The sequence below is a fragment of the Galeopterus variegatus genome, unplaced genomic scaffold (genome assembly GCF_000696425.1).
Source record: "Galeopterus variegatus unplaced genomic scaffold, G_variegatus-3.0.2 Scaffold418, whole genome shotgun sequence".
Lineage (NCBI taxonomy): Eukaryota > Metazoa > Chordata > Mammalia > Dermoptera > Cynocephalidae > Galeopterus > Galeopterus variegatus.
Genome location: NW_007726529.1, coordinates 148,261 through 170,248, shown reverse-complemented (window position 1 = coordinate 170,248; position 21,988 = coordinate 148,261). Strand labels below are relative to the sequence as shown.

Genomic DNA, 21,988 nt, shown 5'->3' with positions numbered 1-21,988 from the left:
GGGGCGGCGTGACAGGGGCGGGGAGCCCGTCGGGCTGGGCTTTTCGGGGACAAATGGGGGGCGCGGCGGGCGCTGGCGAGGGCGCGCTGCTGGGGAGGAGCCGGGGCCGGGGGCCGGAGGCAGGGGCGGGCCCCGCACGGCACCGGCGAAGGTGCGGGGGGCAGAGCCTGAGCCCCGCCTGCCGGCCCGCGGGAGCCGAGCCCGGGACCGCCTCGCCGGACCCATCCCCCTTCCCTGTGCCCCCTTCCCTCGTCGGAGCCCTGCTCGGGGCCTCGGGCTGTTGCGGGTGCGGAGGAGCACCAGCGGAGCTCGGCCGAGCCGGCGACCCTCTAGGTTCCCTGGACCCCCGGGGGAGCGTTTCACACTTATCCCCGAGCTCTGGCAGCCGAATCCCGGAGGCGGCCGGAGGGACAGGCTGTTATTTAGGTTGAAGGAGGATGTTTGAGGGAAGAGCGACCACATCCTGCCCTCCCCGTCCCCCGGAGCAGCAGCCGGACCTGGTCGGTTCTTGCTGACTGCGTGACTGCTTTTCTCGTTTTCCCGCAGGATTGATGACTCGGTAGTGAAGCATAGACCCGGTCTTTACTGCGAAGTGTCTGGTTTACGCTGTATTTCCCTTTCCCGGGTCGCTGGGACTGTAGTTGGCAAAAGACCGCCCCTCACCCTGCAGGTTCATTGTTTACCTTCTGCAGTGGAGATGGGTTAACAGGATAAACGCGGGTTATATTGTTAAGGACCTAAGCCGGCTACTAGCCAGTATTTCTTCTATCAGTCGCCTTACTAGAGTTCATTCGTCAATGTCTCGCTCTCTGAAGATTTAGTAGTTAGGGACGAGATCCTTTTCCCTTCCACGATAAACAGAATTTGGTCTACTGATTCCGACGAAGTCATATTTCATACTAGCTGTAGCTAGGATTGTAAACGCCTTAGGAAGTTTTTAAAAGGTCGTTGTAAACATACTGTGTGAGATTTATTTTTACCCTATGTTGTCTTTGACGTAATGACTGTCATCTGCGGAATTTGTTAGACCGGACTCATTGTTGACAGCGGATCATCTGTGTATTGAAAGCGTAGTGCATTCTGTAATTTGTTTTATTTTGTATATCATAATGTAAGATTACTGTTTTATAAACTGAAAGGCCAGTTTTCATTTAGCTGCAAGAGTACATTTTTGTAATTTAATATTTTATTCTGAAAGTTCAGGGACTTAGTTTTAAGTGAAGTAGATCCTTTTACAAGCAGAAACATTTCTGAAATACAATATAGTAGGGCTTAAGTACTGGAAATGGCAGGCAACCAATTAGAGCACCAATGCACTAATTTGAAACATTTTTCAGCAGATCGGTTTTGGGAATTAGTGAAGAAAGATGTAAAAGCACGAGTGCACTAATTTGGAACATTTTTCAGCAGATAGGTTTTGGGAATTAGTTAAGAAAGATGTAAAGCTTTTGATTTTTGTGCAGCAATTTAGAAACTTGACTATATATAACACTCATATGAAAAATTATGTAAAATAGACTTTCTAGTAAACTTTTTAACAAAATAATGATAATTCCTACAGACCTGAAATTCAGTATTTCAGGTCTGTAACAAGTATGGTTTATTAGTGACTTAATTTACATACAAGCATGTGTGTTTTGGATGGACGTGAAAAGAGCATTTATTAGATAAACTTGAGTCTAATTTGTGCATTTAAGAATCTGCTTGGATGTGGCACTGGAAATAAATTACAGTTTTACTTAAACTTGAGTTTGTTGAACTCCTGTATGAGGTGGTTTCTCTGGTGTCAAAATTTTGGTTTGCAGAAAAGCTATGTACAAATTTGATCAGATACCTTTGGTTTACTCCAGTTTTACTATGTTTACTGTTTAAAATGCTGTATTCCTGAGAATTTAGTAAACACCTAATTATGTCCCAAGGTGTTTCCAGGACAATATAAAAAGTGCAGAAAATGCTATTTTTGCTTACCCTGGCAAAATGTACTTAAGGTTGGAATAAAATATATACAACCAATTGAAACTGATTGCAAAAGCAATGTGCGACTAAGAGAGGTTATTTGAGAACTGTATTACTAAATGATAAGTAAGTTTAGAATAAAAAAAGTAATCTGAGTTAGTCATTCTATAGTGACACTGTTGTTTAAAGAAATTGTTATTCTGACAGACATTTCATTGTTCAGAGAAGGCTTGTGGATTTAACATGAAAGTTTAAGAGGAATTGAACTTTAGTAATAATTTGAGAACTGTGAGGCAGTCCAGGTTGCAGCTGAAGGGCAGCTGTTTGTGGATTGGATTACAGCATGTAAAAAGATAAAAGTTTGGGCAACCAAAAACTTTTGTTTAATGCTAAGGCAGTGTTTGTTCTCATTCTAATTGTTTTTATGTTATCTTTGAGAAGTTCATTGTGTAGATATCTAACAAAATTCATTATAAAATAGAAGTTGTGGTCATTGTAATCCCTAAGGGAACTGTCAACATGTAGTGAAGAGAGAGCTGACTATAAAGTCAGATAATCCTGGGTTGTAATCTCAGCTGTGATACTTAATAGTTGGTTGATTTGTGGCAAGTTATTTGACCTTGCTAAACCCCTGATTTCATCTTAAAAGAAGAGATAACTTCAAAGCGTTATTAAGAATGTGAGAAGTAAATGCATTATTAAAGTACTCAGCAAGGGATGGGATACTTTGTGAATGATATTTAACATTAGTTTCCTTCCTGTATTGTGAAATCAGAATTCTTTAAGTCACATTAAAATATTTCAAATGAGTTTTGAATATTATAAACTTGTTAATAAGGAATTATGGTATTCAACCTTTATTTTTTTGTGACTAACTGTTGTATGAATTGGGTATAGTCTATCTGAAGGAGCATGCTTGAATATAACAACTGTAAAAAAAGTAATCTGTGAATTACCAATAAATTGAAGCACAATCTGTTATATGCACTTAAGATAAAATGTAGTATTTTATTTTATAGAACCTTAGAATTTTTCTCTCTGACTCCAGAAAATTTCTTAGCGATAATGACTTGGCTAAGATAGTTCTAAGGTTCTTTGGTTTGGTTACTGACGTTAGTGCTATGGTTCATACATAGAGTGCCTCAATTAAAAATTGTTGGATTAATTTTGACCTAGTTTAGGAACTTCATTGTAGTCGATTTTACGGTTAATTTATTGGTAATTGTTGCTTTCAGTTTTGTTCAGACAACTTCTCTATGTAATTTGTGAAAGTCCCTGATACTTGCTATTGATGTCATTAAATACTCTCCATATTGCATACCAAAATGTATTTTGAAACCCAGATGCTTCCATTAGCTACTTGCACTGCAAGGAGAGACTTTTTTTTTTTTTTAAATTTAATAAGTCCAGTAGTGCATCTCTTCCTGGTACTGAATAACTTGAAAAGACACAGTGTTCTTCCTGGGTAAGTCCCCCCTAGTATAATTTAATTATTGTGTTCAAAGTGAATTCCCAGAACATGGACACACCTGTATTCAACTACAATTATTAGAATATAATTTATTTAAATGTACTATTGAGTTTTGTAAGTTTTCATTATCTAACCCCTTTTCTTTCCCATTAGTAAGAATAAAAAGTTTACTGTCTTGGTTACTGTTTAATACCTAGAAAGTAGGAATTTTATTGGAAATGATGTAGATTTGAACACTAACTTTTTGTTTTCTCATTTCTTCTAGTTAGTTTACTCATTAGTTGCTCACTTCAGTTAAACAAAACAAACATTGACTGGATGCCTGTTATATATCAGATACTGAATTAAGCGCTAGAGGAATAAAAATGAGGAAGATGTTATCACCTTTTAAGGAATTTATTAGAACAGACATAAAGAAGTGATTTCAGTATGGAACAGTAAATTAAGTAATCAACCTATACAAGGAACAGAAGTAGCCCAAAAGTAGCCAGAGGAGAGAATGATTATCTGGTGGGTAGAGGGTCAAAGAAGTTTCACAGGACTGTAGGGCTCACAGATCGACTTCTAATAAGAATGGTGGTAGACATAGTGGAAGGAAATATGGGCACTCTAGGGAATATATCACACCTTGGAAAAGGGAAAGTCAGTAGGTAAAAGAGCTGCCTAGGAGGCTACTGATATAATCTGACAGATGATAGAGGACGATCAGGTGTTGGCTACAGAAACGAAGTTGAATATATATTAGAATGGAGGAATCAACTAATTTGCTTTCTTCAGATTTCGAACTGGCTTTGTAATCACCCTACTCTGTACAGAGAACTCTTATTTCTTAATTAAGAAAGTAGAGACCGTCTGGTGTGAATTCCCTAGTCTCCCCATACTTAGTCTGTTCCCCTGAGTCACAGAGTAAAGAAAGCATCTCTGTTCCTTCAAGGGTAACTTGAAAAGGAATTTTATGCTTCTAATACTGTTCCCTCTAAGATTCTTTGTAAAACTAAGATACCTTCTTTATTTCTTCCTTCCTGTCAGCTCAGTTTTCTCGTGTTAGCAAGCATTTATTATATCCTTCATATGGAGCCAGTACTATGCTAGGCATGAGTTGAGGGTGGGAGATATGGAGCGATAAAGACAAAGATTACAAAACGGTTTTTCTTCTGTAGGCTCTACAGACAGAATAGTTTATCCTCACTCCACAACATTATTTCCTAACCACTATATATAGTCTTGCGAGCCAACTCTCCTTCTGTACTGAGAATACTTTTTTGAGGGATGCTGGTAAACGTCTTGCAAAACTCATCGGCATTTTTAAATTTCACATTCTACTATTAGTACTATTACTGTATTAGTAGTTTTATGCCAGGCACTAAAATATATATTGTCTCACTTAATCTTCAGCAGATGTTTGAGGTAATCATCTTGTCCTTATTTTCCAGTTGAGAATATAGGCTTTGAGATTTTAAAGGACCAAAACTCAGAAAGGTATAATTGACCCAGGGTCACAGGGCTAGTGAGTGACTGGTATGGTATGTGTTTGATAATCATCAAAGTCATGATGTGTAAAACTTTGCACCCCAAAGTGTACCCACTTTTTATTTTCTAGGTCCTACTGCTGTGCTCTGTTATTTAAGCTAGAGACCAACTACTTATCCTCTTCATTTTGTTGCTAAATTCCTCCAGTTTGCCTCCAAACTATATCGAATTCAATCTCTCCTTCTATTCCTATTTTCATTGGTCTAGTTCACATCTTCATTATCTCATTTGCATGACAATAAAGTCTTGCTTTTGGTCTAACCTTTTCTACTCCCTCTGCTGCATGGCTGCCAGGGTTATTTCCGTGAAATCTAGATCTGATCTTGTTATTCCCTTAAGTAAAAGAAATGAAGCACATACACACTCATACTTTACAGGCCCATGTTTGCTCACAGAATAAAATCCAAATTTCTTACTTTGGCATTCAAGGCCTTTTATGATTTATTCCTATTTATTTTCCTCTGTACTACCTTAACCTTACAAGTCTCAATGTATCTGCCTTTCTGCATAGTTCATCTGTGTAACACACTTCCACCCTTCATTGCAGAGTGTCTCAAGGAGATTGGGGAGAGTGTTAATCTAAAGTACCAACCCCCATTCTTGTTCGCTTCTCTTGGAAACTCTTATGCTCCTAGTTGAGAATAATTGCTTTAGTCAAGTAAGGCTGTTTGCTGTTCCTTGAACATGGCATGCAGTTACATATTTACTTGACTTTGCATAGGTGTTTCCTCTGCCTGGAATTACATTTCTAGCACTTTATATCTATAGAAATCCTAATTCTTTATGGTTGAGGTCACATGCCACTTCTGAGAATCCTTTCCTATCATCCCAGTGGGAATTTATTGCTTCCTCTTCTATTTTCTACATCTTTATTTCTTTCTAAATCACACTTACCATTGTCTCATTTTAGTTCTTTGTCCACTTCTTTACCCTTCACTAGATTTTAAGCTTCTTGAAGGCAGGAATCCTCTTTTACTCATTTTTAATATCTGCCCGCACAGCCCCCACCCCCGCACATCTATCATACCAGTATAATACTTACTGAAGAATTTATATTGAATGGAAGAGTACAGAGAGATGAGAAAAGGAACAGTATAGTATTAAGGAGGATAAAAGTGAAAAAGCACTTTAAATTTGCAGTCCTGACAAACAATGAATTAATGGTGTGCTGTAAAATGGAGAAGTCCTTTTGGGAGGGATGATGAGTTCATCTTTGCACTTTGAATTTCAAGTAATTGACTCTGCCAGAGAATGTAAGAAGTAGCAGCAGATACTGGAATGGAGGTTTAGTAGTAGTATTCTGAACTTATGATCTGTCTAGGGTGTTGAGAAGAGGAAGAATGTACTGTAAATGGAGAAAGAGCTAAGGATTGGAATGTTCAAGGATAAGATGACAAGGGTGTATGTCATAGGGTAGGAATCAATAAGAAGAAAGGGGCTAACAGAAGAGAGGGAAATTAGGAATATTATGATCTCTGAAGCCAAGAGGAGAGTTTTGAGTTGAAGGGGCTGTGAGACGGTAGCGATGAAGTTGGGGTTTGGGGAACTCAGTTCTCCTCCTCCTAAATCTGGGGATGATCTTGGCATGCTATTTACCCTCTCTGTGCTACAGGTTCCTCACTTCTAAAATGCATAATACTTTACATTTGTAGCACTTTCACCTTCCATCTTTGTGATTTCAGTTTCCTAACCTGTCGTATAATAATACTTTTACACTTGTAGCACTTTCACCCTCTTTGTGATTCTCAGGTATCACCACTTTCCTGGGATATTGAAAGGTTAGAAAGCATTTACAGTCTTGTTAAATCACCAAGAGAAGCATTCCCATAAACAATAATGAATACATGTAGAGGTGGTGGTATTTCATAGCACTTTAAATGTAAATTACAGTCAGCTTTCAATTTCCTTTTAAGTGATCTATCTGCAGTGACTTGCTGCCTCCTCCTCCTTTCAGGTCTCAGGCTACCTGAGAAAAACAGGAAAATAGGGCTGTGAAAAGCACAGTGGGGTGAGTGAATGGTTTGCATGCCTATGTATCTATACCTCTGACTATCATCAGGTACACTCCACTGTCAGTTAACTGCACTCAAAAAGATGGGTAATGGTAGAAGAGTGCTAAAAATGTAATCTAAGTATTTCTTTTTATTTATATGTGGTTTGGAAAGATTTTATGTTCTTTTTTCCCCCACAGTAGATTGATGTATCATTTCTTTGAAATTTTATTTGAATTATTAGCATCGATTTTTATTTCCTAAGCAAATACTGTTAGAGTAGTGTAAGAAAGTAAACAGGTTAGAATATTTATTAGGTACTTCACATATGAATAATGGAGAGTTGACTGTTAATACATTTTAGACCATCCATTGTTTTATAGTATCTGCTTTTTGTTAGTGTGGCCAGGATAAAGCTGAATAGCTCCTTAAAAATTCTATTTCTACAACAAATTATAATTATAAAATTATACAGATGCCAAAGTAAATTGAAAATAATTTTGTAAAACTAGCTAAATAAAACATTCATTTACCCAAAGTAATATGGTCAAAAGAACCTAAACTTGCAAACATTCTTCATATTCTTACAGTCTTTCAGCCAGACAGGTTGCATAAACTGAATAATATAGCTAGTAATGGTGGAGTTTATATAAAATATAATAAAATTGAGGATACGCCAATGCTTTAAACATATCCTTTTTAAGGAGTCAATTGAATTAAATAAATATAGAAAATACTTTTTCTTAACCTTAATTACTTGGATTTTAAAGACTGGCTCCTACAATTACTTTTCCATTTTTTTAATCCCAGTATGTTGAAGAATTTGGATTTGTAGTAGTTTTGCTAATGTCAACCAGTGTATTTTTGATGAATACCTTATATAGTCATGTTGGTAAGTGCTATTGTGATTGGGGGAAGCATAAATCTTTCTAAAAAGAGTTTATATTATTGGTGGGATATAGCTGTATCAGTGCACAGTGTAAGGTAGTAGTATTTGAAGTATCTGTCAATTATCTTTACAAAGAACTCAAAAGATAGAGGAGTTCAGGGAAAAAAATGGGAGATAGCTAAAGAATGACCTAGAGGAAAAACCTCACAGAAGTGACAAAGAGATGACACCTGTAAGACTTTGCACGAAAGGGTAGCATTTAAACAGATAGAGTTCTGGACCAGGGTTTTAAAAACCATAACTAAATTGTGTGAACTAACGTATTCCTGGCATATTATTCAGTATTTCAAGAAAATGTTGAGAAAAAGTTTTTTCATCTATATAAATCTCTTAACTGTTCAAGATTGATAATATTTCAAGTTTGGGCTCTTTTGACCTTTGGAGGTAGTGCTGCACTGGACTGAGAGATTTTGGATAAACTTTATAAAGTATGTAAAATAATTGTTTGTGTACTTGTGACTGTGAGTTGATTATATAAATGCCTGCATTCCAAACTCAAACTCAAGCATAAATGATTTTTTTCTTCCTTGGTTTTGTAGTATATATGTCTCTCCTCTTCATTAATACTTTTTTTTTTTTTTTTTTGGTGGCTGGCTAGTCGAGATCCAAACCATTGACCTTGGTGTTATAGCACCATGCTCTAACCAAAAAAGCCAGCCTTTCTTTTTTTTTTTTTTGTCTTTTTGTCTTTTTTCGTGACCGGCAACGGATCGCAACCCTCAGTGTTGCGCCCAGACCGGACCGGGACCGGCTATGGGATCGCAACCCTCGGTGTTGCCCCCGCTCCTCACTCAGGCAGTGAGCAGCCGGTCTGTATGTGGGATCCGACCGCTCCCGCCGCGCTTCCCAAGCAGCGCACTGTAGCAGTGCGCCACCGGGCCGGCCCAAAGCCTTTCTTCATTAATACTTTTGATTGAGGGTAGTATGCATGTTCACAGGGCTCTGTAAATTTGTTATGAAATTTATTTCTAGATGTATGCAGTCTGGAATTAGAGACTATAAAATGGAATGGATAGTGTTGTTTTGTCCTCACAATTTTAAATGTGTGGCCTGATATTGAGTATTTGTATAATTTGAAATTAATATTATCCTGAAAAATGCAGACTGTTTTACTGCCGAATCCAGACACCTTACCCACACTTCTACTGATCTGGATAGAGAATAAGTAGTGTTTGAGGAAATTATTGCTCTTTTTATTAGAGCAGTGAAGTAAGACTTGAATTGCCACTTGCAGGGATTTTAGTAATCTTGCTCTGAATCCAGTGTAATTTCATGTTACTTATAATGAATAAAGAGTGAAGAGACAGAGAAGCTGTAAACAAAGAAGACTGCCAAGTAATTTTTTTAGTTACTAAAAGAAACAGCTTGCCATATAGAAGTGTATTTAACTATTTTAGATGTGTGCACATACATATTTTTATCAGGAGTTTCATACTTAAAGGAATCACATCTTAAAATAGTATTCCTAAATATTTCCGTGCTTAGAGTTCATCCTTCATGTACTGAAACTTTTAAATCATCTGTTTTTTTTAACTCATAATTCTATTATGTACTACCTAAAGTTCACCACACTCCTATCACCACCATCCCCCTTCCCCAAAGGTGGGGGTAAAAAGGAAAAAAGAAAAACTCTGAGGGGAATTAGAGTTGCAGGAGAGACTCCAGTGGTTGGAAACATACTTTGAGGTAGGTGAGCTGTTAACTCTAACATTTAGCTATATGGTTGTTTCTGTGTGTGTGAACAACCAGGTGGCAAATAGAATATTGTGAACTTTTTATTCAGCACATTTGTTGTAGATAAGAAGTTTTTAACATATCTATCACATGTGATATTAGTATAAAATACTCAGAGTTTTTTCCTACCTTGTTTATTTAGAATGACTTGTGGTTTTATTACTGTAGTCTATAATTTCTACTGTATTTTCTAATGAACTTGGTACAATGAAGTCAGATTAATTCTTTCTTTTTTTTAAGTTTTTTGGTGGCTGACCTGTACAGGGATTGAACCCTGGACCTTGGTGTTATCAGCACCGCACTGTAACTAACTGAGCTAACTGGCCAGCCAGATTACTTCTTCTGCTATATAAGGTCTCATATGTCATATAAGAATAATTCTTGCATAAGATTTTTATAACTTTTAAGTGAGTTCAATTTTAGATTAGAATAGCTATAAAAGTGTTTAAATCACTTTGATAAGAAACTTAAAATTGTCTTTCTTCTCTCTCAGAGTTGTTTGTTCATGTTTCAACATTGTTTTGAATATTTTTTGGAATGCTCACTTATTGTTTTACCTAGCAAAATGGGAGAAGTTATTTGAAAAGATGCTGGTTGTTCTTCAAAAGTAAAAAAGAAGGAGATGATAAAGAAATTTGAGTAAACTGTGACACTTGCCTTTTACTATGTTATTATTTCTTCTTACAGTTACTTTGTTTTATTTAAAAATAGGCGATTGATTTTTGAGTTTTAGTTTTTCACATACATCAATAATTATTTCTATGTTGTAAAAGTACCACAGAGAAAAAGTGTCATTATCTTTAAAACCAATAAACATATTGCTACTAAATGTTCACCTGTGATATTTGAATATGCATGAGTTAGGGAAGGTGCGTGTGTGTATAAATCTGTTTATTTTTAGGCATATTTGGAAGCTACCTTAGAAATAATTTTATTAGCTCTCCCACTCAAAGCAGGAATCCTTATTACAATATCAAATGGCTGTCATCCATCATCACTCAAACCCTCCATGGATGGGTAGGTTATTCACAGTAGTTTGTTCCTTTGTTGAGAATTATGTTTGTTAATAAAACTCTTATATCAGATTAGCCAAAAAACAAATTAAAGAATAACTTTCAGTAATCGGTCCTAGTTCTTTCCTTTTAAACAATTTTTTCATTCTTTGATAAGTATTTACAAATAGAAAGTAGTAGGTGTAATAGGTTCAACACTGCAGGATTATTAAAGAGAGAGTCTTATCCTTTTCCTTTTGTCACACAGGTCAGTCACCAAGTGTTTGTTGAGTATCTGTTGTGTGTCCAGCATTGTTCTAGTTGCTAAATGTTTAAGAAATGGTCTTTGATTACAAGAAATTAGCAGCAGCCACCATATTTTGAACTATGTTATATGTTGGAATCTATGTTAAAAAATCATACCACATAAATTATCTAATTTAGTCTTCCTGCTTACCTAGCAAATGTGTATAAATGTAACTGATGAGGAAAGTGGGTTGATGCCTAACTAGCCTAAGATCATATAGGTATTAGAGAGGTGGGATTCAGACCCCTTTCGTTGTTTTTAATTCTAAAACCCATGTACTTAACTCTTTACAGTCTTTCCAAAAATAATATCAACAATAAGTACAACAGAAGATAATTCATACTACTGGGACTAAATGAGTATTCTATATATTGGAAAGTATTTAGAACCATCAGGAAACAGATTATTAACTGAGCTCTGAAATGTACATTTTAATCATTTAGGATAAAATTATTTCTGTGACTACTACATATTTCTCTTCTTTCTTTTGAAGAATTTACCAACTATATTTTAACTTTTTCTCTTTGGCTAGGGTTATCATGAACATCGATTTTTGTGTTGGGGGTGGTGGAAAGACAATTAATTATCATTCTGTGTATCTGGCTGTGGTTTTGATTTATGTGCTGCTTCATTGCTCTCAGCTGTTGCTTTACATTGCTATTATTGTTCCTATATTTAGCAGTCCTTTAATTCTTAATTTTTTTACTTTTATTGTGGTGTAGAATGGAAACTGTGTAACTGGACTTATGTTAATATTATATATAAAATAAATGGGTTGTGATTATAAAGAATTAAAGGGCCCTACTGTCAGTAATATATATGACCTGTAGTGAATAAATGTAGTGATGATACCTACTTTGAAGTTTTATTGTCATTTTTTGGAGTGCTTATGTTTGCATCCTGCTTGTTTTCCAGATAGTTAATTGCCTCATAGCATAGTTCAAGGTAGGCAAAGTGACTTGATATAAAGATGGTATATATGTATATAATATGAATAGTAGTATTATATGAAGATAGATAATAAGGTACAAAATTTGACTAATATGGATACAATAATACCTTAACTGCATGATATGAAGATAGTCTAGCATTGTAATTAAGGGCCAGACAGATCTGTATTTGAATCCTGACCCTGCCTCTTCGAAGATTATGACTTTGGACAAGTTGCCTTTTCTGAGCATATATTCTCATCTCCATTGGACATAATACTTATTTGAGGAGTGAATGAGATATTTGTCAAATATTTATTACAATTTTGGCACATAGATAGAAATAGATATTAGGTTTTCTTATTAGTATGGTCAGTAAAAGCATGAGAGATGAGAGAAGGGAGATCTGTGTGAGCTGGAAAAAAAAATCATAGAAAGTGGGGCATTCTTTTGGTGGGTAGAATGTGGTTAAATTAAGAGGAAATAGGGCATGAATAAAGGCATGAAACATTTTACTGAAAGGAACAAAGATACAGAATTTTAATATTAATATTGGATTTGAAGCGTAGAGGTAGGTAAGTTATTGAGGGCCTTGAAAAATATGTGGAGAAAACAGTAAACATTATTTTAAAACACTTTATTGAAAGAGAACATAGATCCAAAAAATGTTTGTCATAAATGTGCAATTCTGTGAATTTTGACAAACTGAACACATGGGTAATCAGAACCCAGATCAAGAAATGTAATTTTGCAACTCCCTAGAAGCTCCCAATGTGTTTCCTTCCAGGCACTACGTCCCACGCCAAGGAAGCTACTATGCTGACTTCTAACATCATAGATTAGTTTAGTCTGCTTTTGAACTTTATATAGTGTACTCATACAGTATGTATATACTCTTTTGTATCTGGCTTCATATGCCCAACGTTATATTTTATAACCATGTTATATGTAGAGTTGAAGTTATTTTAATCCAAGTCTGCTTATATGTGTCAGGTATGTCATGATGTGGATGGATTCTTTACTTTTGGATAGGGGTAGATTTATAGGGGTGGGCAGCATTTGCAATAGTTATGATAATTCCAACTTAATTTAAAATTTTTAAATCATTTTCTGTGTTTCTCTTTTGCCTCTTCAACCTGACCTTTTGATTTAATAGGTTTTTTAGCGAGTTAACACATCTAGATAGGTGATTTTTTTTTTTTTTTTTTCTGAATGACTGTTTAAAGAAAAGTAGAGAATGAGATTAACATAAAGAGTTCAAAACTACAGTTAGAAGGTTGGAAAAATTAGAAATTCCAATCCAGTAAAAGTTTTGTGTTGACCTAATTTAGTTGGTGGAATGAATACCAAAATTGGTTTATTTCTGCAGAGTAAAAGAGAAGATAATAAAACAATATTTGGTCCTTAGTCAACACTACTCTTATTTGGAAATACCAGTATGTGTTAATATGTTAGATTTACAATGTGTAATTGTAATTGTGCATCAAAGTTGAAAAGTTATTGGAGAACAAAATAGAGATGCTTCTCCTTGAAAGAGAATACGTTTTGTTATCTTGTCTGATTTTTATTTAAAAGCTCCAAAAGAAACCCCATTAGAACTGTCTTATTCTGCTTCAAATTTCACACATAAGGAAGTTATAAAGTAATGTGATTGATTATTTAATACACATATTAGAACTTTATGAGACTGAGTGCCTAAGATCTCATTGATAGTTATAAACCATTTCTGTGTGATTGTTTCTCTTCTTGCCTTTTTTTCCTCAATTTCTCTCCTTGGTCTCTGTTTCTATTTTGATATTTCTACCCTTCTGGTGACTCTTTACTATAATGGAACGTGCTATACAGGTGGTTTACATTTTTCTTTTGCTGTATTTCATAGTGTTTTATGTTTGATCCTGTTTTAATTTTTTTTTTTAATTTTTATTTTGTCAATATACAATGTATATGATTATTATGGCCCATCACCGACACCTCCCGCCCTCCGCCCTCTCGCCCCTCCCCCCCCAAGAATGTCCTTTCCGTTTGCTTGTTGTAACAACTTCAAAAAAAGTATAGTTGTTATATCTTCTTCCCCACCCCCCTTCGACTTGATGATTTCCATTCCTTTGGATATATTCCCAGGAGTGGGATAGCTGGGTCGTATGGTAGGTCTATCTTCAGCTGTTTGAGGAACCTCCAAACCATTTTCCATAGGGGTTGCACCATTGTGCATTCCCACCAACAGTGTAAGAGAGTTCCTTTTTCTCCGCAGCCACGCCAGCATTTATCTTTCGGTGTCTTTTGGATTTTTGCCATCCTAACTGGGGTGAGATGGTATCTCAGTGTGGTTTTGATTTGCATTTCCTGGATGCTGAGTGATGTTGAGCATTTTTTCATATGACTGTTGGCCATTTGCATATCTTCTTTAGAGAAATGCTTACTTAGTTCTTTTGCCCATTTTTTGATTGGGTTGCTTGTTTTTTTCTTGTAAAGTTGTTTGAGTTCTTTATATATTCTGGATATTAGTCCTTTGTTGGATGTGTATTTTGCAAATATTTTCTCCCACTCTGTTGGTTGTCTTTTAGCTCTGTTAATTGTTTCTTTTGCTGTGCAGAAGCTTTTTAGTTTGATATAGTCCCATTTGTTTATTTTTCCTTTGGTTGCCTGTGCTTTTGGGGTCATATTCATGAAGTCTGTGCCCAGCCCTATTTGCTGAAGGGTTTCTCCTATGTTTTCTTTAATAAGTTTTATTGTTTCGGGGTGTATATTTAAATCCTTGATCCATTTTGAGTTGATTTTAGTACATGGTGAGAGGTATGGGTCTAGTTTCAATCTCCTGCAAATGGATATCCAGTTATCCCAGCACCCTTTGCTGAAGAGGGAGTCCCGACCCCAGTCTGTTTTATTTTTTTTTCCTTGTGAGTTGGTGATGTGAGAGTTGGTGATAGAAAAAGATTCCACTGCCCATCTATTGGTGCTTATCTCCAAGAAATTAGAACTGAGTCTTTCATAGGAAATTGATTATATACTGGACAACAACTTGACAACACGTGTTTAGCATAGACATAAATAAAATTTTACTTATTTCAAATGCAAAAGCAATAGAGTAAATGTGAAAGTGAAACAAAAATATTGAACTCTACTGAAAAGTGAAGAAGTTTCTGATGAAGTGCATTTTCTAAATGCTGATAAATTAATAAATATTAGTATTTATTTTAAATATTTAAAATGTTTTAAATGTTATGCATACACTCTTTGGAAGTATGGGAAACAATGAGTTTGGAATTCCCTGAAGGTGGGAACATTTAATAACCCTGAAAGATCCTTCCTGATTCTGAGTCTAGGCTGTTTAGTTCACTGAGCAGGTTTAAACTTAGTTTGGATTATTAGTTACCAAAATAATACTTCTTGTTAGTGGTGAATTTTAAGTGACTGCTTATTTGATTCTATTAATTAAGAATGACACAATGCAGTATATCTGTATTTTTAACCAGGATTATATTATTTTAATCAGGATTATATTACTTATTGCTCTTATACAATGGCACATCAATTTTTTTTCTGTTTTAAATGACTTTTCCTACAATAGAGTTAAGTAGTGTGGTAAACTGTTGATTGTCCAACATGATCAGACCTTGGTCTAAAATGATATTTTGATTATTAGAACAACATTACCAGATGTGAAGGTTTATCAAGTGATGTGTTGTTTTAGCAGACATTCCAGAAATTATATGTTTCTAAATAGATGTTGTTTCCTTCTAAGCAGTCCCCTTGGAAGGGCATGCACTTGCTTTAGTGATGTTGCCACTGTTCAAAACATTTAAAACATTCTGCTTCTGAAGATTGCTAAAAGTTATAATGTAGACCTTTAAATTGCTGTTTGGCAGAATTGGATGAATTGGAGTTTGGGAAATGCTCAAATATAAATTGGGCTCAAATTTGAGAAGTCATTAAATCATTAATTTAATCACTCATTAATTTGAAAAAAAATTGTTTTGAAAATTCATTGAGTGCCTATGTTATTCTCTGTACTACTAAATCCTGGAATGTCGTGCATGAAAGACAGATAATTTTATTTTAAACCGCTACTATATGCAATGACTGCCATTATAATCTAGTCCCTGGCTACCTCTATAACTATTCTCATTTCCTAACTCTTTTCCCGTTATTCGATATGTTTAGTGAAATGACTTCTTTGCTGCTCATTTCTAATCATATTTTCTTTGCAGGGCCTTTGTACCTCTATTATATTCTGTCTGGATTGTTTTTCCTCCAATAGTTGTATGACTGGCTCCCTCACTTCATTTAACTGTTCAAATGTCACCTTTTCAGTGGGACCTTCTCTAATCATTCTATCTAGAGTAGCCCCCATCTCCATCACTTTCCCTTCTTTCATATTGGTTTTTCTTTCATAGCCCTTGTCATAGTAACATTACAGTATATATTATTTGTCTCCCTAGAATGTAAGTTTTGTGAAGATAAGTACTTTTTGTTCACCATTGTATCCTCAGTGCCTAGAACAGCCCCAGTATATTGTATGTGCTGGATAATGTTTGTTAACTGAATAAATGACTATCAAATTTGTGTTCTAGCTTAAGGGCTCCAGACCAATTTTTCTCTGCTTACTCAACATCCTAACCATGTAGTGAAATACATCAAACTATATATTTCAAACTTAGTAATTATCTTATTATTCTAAAAATATTTCTATGTTTCCCATCTGGGTTAAGAGCAGTACTTTAATTGGGCCAAATCAGACACCCAGGAGACATCTTAACCTCATTCCTTGTCCTTTTTCCATACACCAAATCTGTGACTGGGTGGTAATGATTTTATCTCTGAAATACTTGTAAAATTTGTTTTTTCTATTTCTGTTGCCCTGCCTTTATTCAGGCCCTTGTTTCCTTTCCTGCATGATTACATGGACTTTATAACTACATTCCTTACTCTATTTGTATCCTTTCCCAATCTACTCTCTTCTCTTTACCTAACAAGTTTCCAAAGAGTCAATCTTAACTCCCCAGCAGGGTTAACATCTTCCTTTGGACATTTCATGATATATTGCATGTTACCTTTCTTATAATATTGCTGTAATTTTGTTTACATATCTGCCTTTCTCAGTCACAATTGACAAGTATTTATTGACTTGTCCTGGGTACTGATCTTTTGCTGGCAATTCATTGGTGAGAAAAATTGAGGTCCTACCCTTGAGGAACTTATATTTTAGTGGGGAGAACACAGACAGTAAACATGTGAACATAGAATTTTAGGTACTGATAAATGCTATTAATATATAAAATTGGTAATGTGAAAGAGAGTTGACTGATGGTTGGGGGGATTGTCAAAGAAAGCTTCTCTTGAGGCAGTATTATTTAGTTGATACTGGACTAATAAGGCACCATGTGAAGATGTAGGGAGAAAGTCTTCCAATTAGAAGGAACAACTAGGGGCCGGCCCGGTGGCGCACTGCTACAGTGCGCTGCTTGGGAAGCGCGGCGGCGCTCCCGCCGAGGGTTCAGATCCCACATACAGACCGGCCGCTCACTGGCTGAGCGAGGGGCGGGAGCAACACTGAGGGTTGCAATCCCGTGGCCGGTCCCGGCCCGGCACGGGCAGGCAGTATTATTTAGTTGATACTGGACTAATAAGGCACCATGTGAAGATGTAGGGAGAAAGTCTTCCAATTAGAAGGAACAACTAGGGGCCGGCCCGGTGGCGCACTGCTACAGTGCGCTGCTTGGGAAGCGCGGCGGCGCTCCCGCCGAGGGTTCAGATCCCACATACAGACCGGCCGCTCACTGGCTGAGCGAGGTGCGGGAGCAACGCCGAGGGTTGCGATCCCGTTGCCAGTCCCGGCCCGGTACGGGTGCGACACTGAGGGTTGCGATCCGTTGCCGGTCACGAAAAAAGACAAAAAGAAAAAAAAAAAAAGAAGGAACAACTAGTATGAACAACTAGTATTTCCCAGAGATGGGAAAGAACACCAGTATGACGGGTGCTGATGAATGAGAGAGAGTGGAGGAATGTGAGATTAGAAGAGAGTGATAGACAAGTAATAATGTGGAGAAGGTGTTACATTTACAGAGGGAAATCATTAGAGGATTTTAGGCAGGGGAGTGACACGATCTGATTGTTTATAAAGATCACTTTGCTCTGTGAAGAATAGACTGTAATCCTTGAAGCAGGTTTTGCATGGCACATGTCACTAAATCGATTTTAATTGAGTGAAAAAGTGAATGAATTAATCCTTTCAATTTGATCATAAGATAGGAAAGATTAACCAGTTTGAATCACTTGAGACTGAAGTATTGTCTTTCAAGAGGAGAAAGCAGCAAAACCAACATTGTAGAAATGATGGTTGTATTAATATGTCACTTCCTTGTAAGGTATATGTTTATAACGCTAATTACTTTAATATTTTTGAATTATCAAGTAATGTCTGGATTATTAATTTTAATGACATTTATTTTTTACTGTGGGTGGAAATACTGTATTTATTTGCTTGTTCGGTTAATTAAACAGTATATGCCATAGGCAGAGAGTATTCTGCCAGATTCTCTGAACTTTCAAGGTTGAAGTTACTAGATAGATCAGACTCTGCTCTTAAAGTGGTTTCAGTTAGTTGCATATCACTCCAAAAATGTAGACTGAATGGATTGTTAAACTAGATGGACAAATCAGGTGGCCCAGAAGGGAGTTGTTAGCCTTGTTTAATCTCTGTAAAAGATAACTCTGTTCACTTTCCTGCTGCTCCTGTTAGATGCTTTTATTTAGATGTTGAATCTGTCCTTGGGAGTATGGAGAAATAGGGAAAATGGAAGAATGAAAGAAATTAGTGTTGCCTTTATTGTCTTTAATGTTTTGTTTTTTTAATTCTGAATATGAGTTCTCCCCTTCCTGTTATGTTAATCTTTCCCTTCATGCAATTATAATCTGCCACTGCCCTCCCACCTATCCAGCACCAAGATATGTGGGCTGTAAGTGCTTTGGAAACAATCTTTTTTCTTGGAGCTTAAGCAGAATGACTTATAGTCAAACTTTGGGGAAATTCTTGTCTTTCACTTCATAACTTATATTTATGTATTTTTTGTTCCTTTTTTTTAGTGAATGTGATCCCTGCAGTCTCTTCTTTAGCATCTAGATTTTCAACCAGTTGTTAAAGCTAAAAACTTTATTATTTATTTATTTTTTAACCTATGCTTGCTTCCTAATTCTGTGGATCAACATTTAAGTTGCTTTGTGTTGCTTCGCCCCCCACGGATTTGTCACCCCACTTCCCCTGGGTGATGGAGATGCAAAGGATTACTCAAAGCCCATCTCTTCTGAGCAGTGAGAGGCCCCAAAGTGGTTAACTTCCCTGCAACCCTCCAGCGAAAGAGATCCCTCCCTTGGGAAATTAACACCGAATTGGGGTTCTCTTCCTGCATTTATTTTCCAGACCAGGAAGTTACAGGAAGAGACATAGGCAGGGTTATAGTTTAACAGTGTAGGCTGGTAACTTTCAGTGAAACAAACCAGATGACATTCCAGTAAACAATTAAGTGATCTTATCAACACAAGCTTGATCTTAGCAAATGTTCCTTCTTACATCAATTTCTCAATATCTTTACATAACAATCAGTAACTAGTCTGTCTTTGAGCCAGCAACCTGCTGTGCAGCAATTCTTATCTTGCACCAGAGACTTATAGCCTGAGGAAAATTTCCAGTCCTTGCAAGGTCAATATTTGAAACTGCAAGGCTTTGGAAAACCAGGCCCTGTGAAGTACATATGCTTTATAGTATATTCCACACATTAATACATTTAATATTTATTTTTATGTGCCAGGTAATGTGCTAGATTCTAAATATTTTCTAAAGGGACTATAGCATAAGCACATTTGTGCCTTTGGTAGAGTAAATCATGGTTCAGGGTTAGCAAATACATGATTGCTGCTGTGAGAGAGATCACTCAGCAATCACCACAGTCTTTCCTCTGAGTTATGCTGAGGGTTCATAATCCTCAGTGTAGTATTCTCAGAAGGACTAGGGCTGACACTAGAGTTGAAACTTGTTTTGCCAGCACAAGTATAATTGAATAATGTCTGCATTTTGGTTTGTTGATTGAGTGATGTTTTCCTCTTAGAGCAAATACAGAAGGAGGATTTAACTACTAAATAAATTGTAATATTGTTTTCTACTGTTAACATTTCAAGTTAGATACATCAGGACATTGAAGAGAAGGAGGATTTAACTAATAAATTGTAATATTGTTTTCTACTGTTAACATTTCAAGTTAGATACATCAGGACATTGAAATAGCCTAAAATAAATTAGGGAAAAATTATGAAAAATTTTGAGTAGCGATTTGTCTTTTAAAAAAATAATTGGTAAATAAAAGTGGATATAATCTAGTCAATTGAACACTCTTACATGTTAGTGTAAGTTTGATTGATAGAAGTACTGTGGATGTGATTCTTAACTGATACTATTATTTGATATTTGTCACTTGATCTGAACTGAGAATTAGTAAGCCGAGTTTTTCACTAAAGAAGGGCTTTGTGGGTTATAAAATAATGTCAATGAAGATTACTGGTATGGATCCTTAAAGCTCAATGAAGCTGAATAAGCACCTAGAGTTTCAAGTTAGAAACTTCAGTGATTACTTAATGTAGTGAGACTTTTAACAGAAGAAGAGGGCTCTCTAGTTAGATCAGCTGTCAGTGTACTTTGAGGAGATTTTGACAGTATTTAGAGGACTACTGGACTACTTCAGATAAATTAGTCAGTGATCTACCTCAAACCCCCCCACCCCAGTTTTATTATATGTTTGCATCCACATGTATACATAAAATAGGAACTGCAAATTATGGAAAACCTCATTACTTCAGACCTTATTAGTGATTTGTACAGGTCTGGATTAACTACAGTTTACCTTTGCAATACTGTGAAAAGCTGTTCTTTTTTTATATATTAGTTTTAAGCTACTTTGCCTTAGAGATTAGTATATCACTCCTCTTTTGAAAGTATAAATTCTTAATTATTACAGTGAAATGAAGACCAAATTTGTAGTGGGGAAGATCTAGATTCAGAATTTTGCTCCATAATTTGCAAGGAAATATCAGACATGTTTAATTTTCTGAGTCTAAGTTTTATTTGTAGGAAGGGATATTGTGTATCTTATGAGGTCATTATACATATTAAATAAGAATATTTGTTCAAAGACCTCAGCATATTGTCTGGCAAATGTTAGATGAAAACTCAGAGGGCAAGTTTTAATAAATAAATAGTAGTTTACTTATCCATTCTTTTGATCGTGGACGTTTGGGTCATTTGTAGTATCTTGCTATTATAAATAATGATTTTGTACATAGTCTTGTATGTGAATCCTGGTACTCGTGTATGTTTCTTTAGATGATATAACTTGCTGTGTGATTACTGGCTATATGGCATGTCTATACATCTTTTTATGCACATAGGGAGTGAATCTGTATCTATCTATATATTTTTATCCTCATAGTAGCAATGTGTAGTTGTTGTTGTTGATCCATACTTCTGTCAACACTTGGGATTATCAGACTTTTATTAAAAATATTTTGTTACAGGGCCGGCCCGGTGGCGCACTCAGTAGAGTGTGGTGCTTGGGAGTGTGGCGGCGCTCCCGCCGAGGGTTCGGATCCCATATAGAGACCGGTCCGCTCACTGGTTGAGCGCGGTGCGGGCACGACACCGAGGGTTGTGATCCCGTTGCCGGTTGCGGTACAGGCGTGACACCGAGGGTTGCGATCCCGTTGCCGGTCTCGGTACGGGCGTGACACCGAGGGTTGCGATCCCATTACCGGTCATGAAAAAAGACAAAAAGGAAAAAAAAATATTTTGTTACAAAAATTTTCAAACATAGAATTAGAGAAAAAAGTATAATGAACCGTCATGTATTCTGCACTCTACTTCAACCAGTGTAAACATATGGGTTAATCATATTTCATCTGTGTATCCTTCCCCTCACCTCATGGATACTTTTAAAGCAAATCCCAGGTATATATTATTTCATTAGTATGTATCTCTAAGGGATAAGGTCTTTTAAAATATATAACCACAATGCTGTTAACACAACTAAGTAAATTAATAGTAAATTCTTTATGTCATCTAATATTCAGCCAGTGTTCTAATTTT

At 36.2% G+C, this 21,988-nt stretch overlaps 1 protein-coding gene across 3 annotated transcripts in view; it reads left to right on the top strand.

Annotated features, from left to right (window-relative positions):
- Positions 1-21,988, top strand: part of RICTOR (RPTOR independent companion of MTOR, complex 2) — a 132,007-nt gene that overhangs the window by 1,262 nt on the left and 108,757 nt on the right. The gene's annotated exons all lie outside the window — the stretch shown is intronic.